This window comes from Gambusia affinis, linkage group LG09, assembly GCF_019740435.1.
Source record: "Gambusia affinis linkage group LG09, SWU_Gaff_1.0, whole genome shotgun sequence".
Taxonomy (NCBI): domain Eukaryota; kingdom Metazoa; phylum Chordata; class Actinopteri; order Cyprinodontiformes; family Poeciliidae; genus Gambusia; species Gambusia affinis.
In genome coordinates, this window is record NC_057876.1 from 15,012,161 (window position 1) to 15,018,527 (window position 6,367).

A 6,367-nucleotide genomic window follows, 5' to 3' on the forward strand; every position below is an offset into this window, starting at 1 on the left:
TGCATTACTTTTCTTGAAGGTTTTCATCTGAAGCCAAGAATTGAGAAAAAAAACCAACAAAAAAACAATTGTTGCTCCATCTAGTTTCAGATAACTATAAGGAGACACCTGCAGACCAGCTCTGCTGGTCTGCAGGTAAATTACCACTTGGTAATTTATGACATTAGCGTTCCAAAATGCGGAAACGAGATCGTAGTCTCAGCAGGAAAACGTGTTATTCCTGGTGTTATTTTTAAAGTGCCTGCATGTGCCAACAAGAGGGCAACGAAATGTTATTCCCAAATTATCATAATTGCTATAAACAAACAAAACCATTGCCAAGGGGACTGGCGGCCTTTTCTATTTCTACATTACATTCATTAGCTTACATGAGATGGAGGGAAGATTTACCAGAGGTTTATGTAAGAGTCAAACACACAAGGCACTAAAGCTGTCCGAATTTTAATTGAGAAAAGCGGCAGACTTCAATCTGCTACTACATAATCACAGCAACATTATGTAGTGAAATGGCAGCAAAATCATAGCTTCAATTTTACATTTTTTTGACAGTAGTGTACATATACTTTGACAATTTATATTATCTTATTGAATCAATGCAACTGCAACAATAAGATTTTTTCTGCATTAGTAGTGAATTTGGTATATCCATATTTAATGGTCTTTTTGAATTTAAACGACTGCAGCTGGACACCAGTAGTGTTGGTCTGTTCTAATGTTGCACAGCAATTATTTTAATAATTACATAAAATTAGCAAGTTATTACATTATCACAAAGTCATTGAGACTGTTACCATATTGTGACTGAACTGTTAAAAAAACATCTACCAATGTTTTTTTCAAATTATGGTTTAATTAGTTTTTTTTTTCTTTATGAACATTTGAATTAAAAATAAAAATTTGGATTCCGAGCACGGAGCTAGTCTGGTACGTGGGTCACCCTAAGCCTACTTGGACAAATTTTAATTTATTGTTTTATCAGTAAATAGTGATTAAAAATTCTGACCACCTAATCTGGAAATCATCTGTCCATAAACAGGAGCACAGAATCAAAAGCCTTGGTTTGGGACTGCTCTTATTTGTCTGTCTTCTTCCTCTGCTTGAGTGCTTCCTGATCTTTAACTCAAATCCACATAAAGATCACAAATCTGTTTCAGAAAGCCCCGCAGATGTACAGGTATTTCTGGGTGAAATTATCCACCAGACTTGGCAGCGAAAAAGGGAGGCAAGCAAAAGAGAAGAGAGATGATGGATGGCTAATTGAGGATGAGAAATGAACAGCATCCAGTGCGGTGACAGCTTTCACCTTTTCCCGTGGCATCAAAATAAGTAGGGTCTGTATAATTTGTGCTTTTTTTTTCTTTTTACTCTAAAGGAGAAAACCGGAAGCTTGTTACAGTAATAAATCAAATAGAGACCCATAAATTGACACTAGAGCGTCTATTCAATTACATAAAAAGGTTCATTAAATAAATATGTCACAGGATATGAAGACTCCTAGATTCTAAAAGGATTTTGTTTGAACTTAGTGCATGAGAAGCCATTTTCTCCTGCTAACTTCTGCAATTTAGTGACACTAGAGACCACTTCTGAAGACTCGCATCTTTTATCTCTCTCTTCTCTTTCTCTACTTCCCCTCTCCTGCATGCTCCCCTATTAAATGTGCCAGGAGACCATTTTAATCTGACATCTAAGCACTGACTAATTACTGGACGTATCAGTTACTCAACTACCTTAATTTTATTTCAAAACGCAGTGGTGATATTAATATAATCAACTCCTGGCTTTAAAACCCAACTCCACTGTTATTGTCCATTCCAAGGACATTATTGTGGGAGTTTAATCTAATTATACAATTTTATGTGTCTACCATCCCCAAATACCCAGCATCTATAGACAGGACTGAACAGGACAATTAACTCAGTCTGCCTTTCTTTTCAATCGTTTCCCCTTTAGTGCGCAGCCACTGAACTGCAACAAGATTAGGAACCCACCCACGCACTTGGTCACTTACCAATATTATTTGACGGAGGATTTTCGCCTCCATGATCACTCTGTGTGAGTTTGCCTGTGCATGTCTGCAAATTAAAGTGCAGGTCATGTGCTGTATTGTCCTATTTCACTGTAATTACTGTTCTCTGAAGACCTATCAGAGAAGAGTCTCCTTTAAGACTCCATCTAAATGCTCAAGGGGGCAAACTGTTTGCCTGCGCCCTAAATAATGTGTTTCATTAGCACCTTCAAGGAGATGCTAAAAAAGTTTGGAGAGCACATTTGCCAGCTGTATATTAATAAAGCCATCACTGATGTCACAAAGACAAAGAGGGATTTCGGGGCTTGTTGAGGCAATATCCTTCACTCCCATCCTCTCACTCTGGTCACAGTTGATTAAAATATATTAAAAGCTGTAATTTCTAACTTGCTTTAAAATGACAGTTCCTTGAAAAATGTCTGCAATATAGACAAAAATGAAAAAAAGAAATAAATAAAATTTCATCTTTGCTATAGTACAAAATCCCCAGAAGCCACAGAGCACACTATATTTTATTGTGGAAATTGGTTGAATTTTACTACATAATGACATCTTTTGGTATCAGTTTACACACAGCGCTGACAGGAATATATAAATATTTAAGCCTCACTGTGGTGCTGAGGAAAAAGTTCAGAAAAGGGTATAATCGAAATGCTGAAAAACTTTTTGAAGAAAGAAAACTTTTAGCCACTGTAATAGGCAAAGTGGAAATGTGTGCTGACACGGCCATTGCTGTGTGGACAGCAATGGTGACGTGCAGATATATTTGTATAAATCCCATTCATGACGCTGAACAGATGAAATAAGCACATGTAAATGTTAATGTCCATCCTTTAAATTGAATAAATGTTTTACCTGCCAGCTTACAGTTGCTGGTTAAACTCGTCTTTCAAGCTCCTGCACTAAATGATAAAAGATTTAGACCAAGCTAAATAAATGAATGAGAAAGACAACCCAGCTAGAAACCGATCGCTGCACTAGTGAGGCTCGCTAGTGTTTACTGGCTCATTAAATATACATGGATATTTTCTCACAATACAATTGAATTGAAATTTTACTTATACAGCAAAATTAATTCAATATCAGGATCTGGTAGCGAGAACAGAGTTTTGTTTGTCTATCTATCCAGAAACTATGTGTTTAAAAGAGTGCAGAAATATCCACCCAGTTGTTGCAACTTTTTTACATAAACCTTCTCTCTCTTACCTTGAGCAATTTGTGCATGAATTATATTTGAAATTTACTTCGCCAAACTTTCGCTTTGAGTAAAGGCAATCTTCCTTCTAGATTTATTTTAATTTAATTTGCCAAAGTGGGGGAAAGGGGAAAGGAACATTAAATTAATGCAACTTAAAACTAAGGAGGAAGAGTTTATAACCCAAAGAAATGTGTGTCACATGGACAAGCGCGATTCCCACTACTGTTGAAAAGGGAGGTGATTTTCACACTGTGTATGAAACATTTAATCGTAAGATAGTACATCATAACACAGCTAAAACTTGAATACAGGAGTCAGTAAAGTAAGCATTAAAATAACACATCAAAACATCATAACTATGACTAGCTTTAACAAGCAAAAGGATTGTGTCTCCTTTCCGCCTTTTCCTCTTCTCTTTCCATCTTCCATCCTTTATTGCTCCATTTGAGGCTTCCTCCCAGGTGGGAAATCATTACATGGCTCACAACTGTGATTTTCCAATATTTTTTTTAAACAGAACACCTAAAAAAAAAAAAAAAAGCCTCACTGGGAGCCTGCGGCACCGCTCCGCAGACACAAACTCGTCTTTGACCTCGCTCTATTACACACAAACACACGCGAGCCCGCATGTTTCCCCAGACCCGGAGGGCGAGATATAAAGCTGAGGGGGTTAGAGGTAGAGATGGATTGTCAGGTGGTTTAATTAGAGCTGCTGTGAGTATTTGTCTGAAACAAAGATTTAAGGGGTCTCTTTGCATTTGGAGCATGAGCATGAACATAGCGGTCTGGTAAGGAAACAGATCAATGTGTCCTCATTCTTTCCCCTCCCCCCCAAGTCAAGTACAAGGAGACGAATTCAGGTGATACTAATAGGAGAGAGAAAAGCTAGGAAAGGAGGGAGTTCAAGGAGAAAGGAATAAAAGTGTGAAGATGAGAGGACAGGAGGACTAGAAAAATGGGATAGAATGAGATATTTGCAAGCTAAAATAAGGAGATTTTTCTCTTTCTCCAGCCTAGACAGCCACTCCTTCTCCTCTCTCTCTCTGTCTCTCTCTTTGACAATGACATCCTTCTCCTCTCATCCTGCACTCCAGAATCAAATAGCTGTGACCATGCTCTAACACAGCTATCACTCGCATCAAACCCCTCTTGCTGCTCAGCCTGCATGTGTATGCACAACCCCATTTACATCGGTACAAGCACACATACAGGAGCTATTCTCTCTCTTACTAGAGGTCAACGGAAACACAACACAAGGTGAGTCAACCACTTTGCTGTGGCGCATATATCACTGGTTTTTCTCAGACAGGGAGGGGGTCACCAGGGACACTCATGAGGATGCTGCATCGGAGAAACACTCAGTGAATAGTAACACACATGAAATCTCATTCGGGATGTTGGGGAAGTCCAGAAACATTATTAAATAATATGCATTTAGAGTCTGACGCAACTTCAGCTGGCACTCAAACTTCTTGAAATTTTTTAGGGCTTCATCACATTTTCTTGGGAATTTACGTGACTAGATCAGGACAAAGGAATTCGTCACTGTGAAGTGGAAGAAAAATCATGTTTTTTAAGGTTTTGACAAATACAAATCTGAAAAATGTGACTCATTTTTATTTAGACTGCATGAGGAGCATCTGTGAAGTTGAGTCGTGTGGTCTTACGTATGATATTTTTCTAATCGGATTTAGGTCAGTGATATTCAGATTTAGGTCAGTCATATTCTAACATATGACTGATTAACACACAGTGCTGGCTGTACATGGAGGGATGTGGTCCTGCTCTAAGGTGCAACTCAAGACCAGTCATTTGCAGCCTTGGTCACACTTTCATCCACCATGCTCCTGCTTTTAAAAAGCAAACCAAGGCATGATGCTGCCACCTCCATGCTTTCAATGTTTGCTGGGGGATCTTATCTTTTACAATGTTTAATGTAAGAGAACAATGTAATGCCATTATTCTCTTTTAGAAATTTAAATATCCTGCCACTCTTCCATTAAAAGTTGAATTTTTGGAGTTGTGCTGTGAACAAATGCTCTCACCAAAGCTGCAGCTCCTGCAGAGATACTGACAGCGTCTTTGTTTCTCATCAGAATGGTCTGATTGCCTCATAGCCCAAGCCCTTTTCAAACTTCTCTGCTACTTCATCCCTGACTTGTCTGATGGGTTCACTGATGCCGTTTACTCTAAGGTTCTCTAACAAGCCTTCAAGGTGTTCACAAAACAGCTGCATTTACTAAACTACACACAACTTGACCATATTAACTAATTAAGTGACTTCTGAAGGGAGCTGGTTTCACTGGATTTAATTTTGAGTTTTCAGTAAATTATTGGGTGTGTGTGATAAGGCGACGAAAATGTGGACAAAGTTGAAGGGATACGAGTAGTTTTGCAAGAAAACTGCGACATTCAGAAAAATGTGTTCAAAGTGTGTTGGAAATTTTAATGGAAAAAAACCAACAAACTAAAGATCTATTTCATAATTTGGCCTTTTACGATGCAAGACAAACGAGAAAATTAATTAGCAATCAGAGTGTTTCTGCCACACTGAGAAGACAAAGCAATCATCATTACACATAATTTGAGGCTGACGCACTGTTTACTTTTGCCGTCTTTTTTACTGTCAGAAGAAAGCGATGTCGTCCGCAGCAGGAATGAATGTTGGCACAGACACACGATCAGATCAAAGCAGGATGAGTGGCAGGAAAGGCTAAGGCAGAGAATTAGGTGTGTGTAAGGAACAAAGATAAAAGAGGAGAATCGGATGGTGATAAGAGGTAGAAATGGGGGCAAAAAGGAGGCTAGAGAGCTTTAGAGAATGTATTAGTAAATGAAAGTCACTAAGTGAGCAGTAGTAGACTGTTCAGCCAGAACAGCAAAGGTATAAATAAAGTGAGTGACCCAAGCAACAGTGCACATTTTTGTGTGTGTGTTGGTGTGTGTGTGTCCTGGCTCGACTCCCAGGAGCAGACACTTCTGTGCTGCCAAAGTTTAACTGGGTCCATTCTCATGCCACGGTTGATGTAGTGAACTACATCAAAACTACAGTATTCCACTGGGATAAGACTCTAATAGGGAATAACACGGAAAAAGACTGAGTCAAAGAAGGGGTTCTAATAACAGAGCGACAGGATTTA

General features: G+C 38.7%; 1 protein-coding gene across 1 annotated transcript in view; it reads right to left on the minus strand.

The window, feature by feature from the left end:
* The window catches only part of LOC122836636 (dedicator of cytokinesis protein 2), a 105,654-nt gene that overhangs the window by 26,397 nt on the left and 72,890 nt on the right, over window positions 1-6,367 (minus strand). The gene's annotated exons all lie outside the window — the stretch shown is intronic.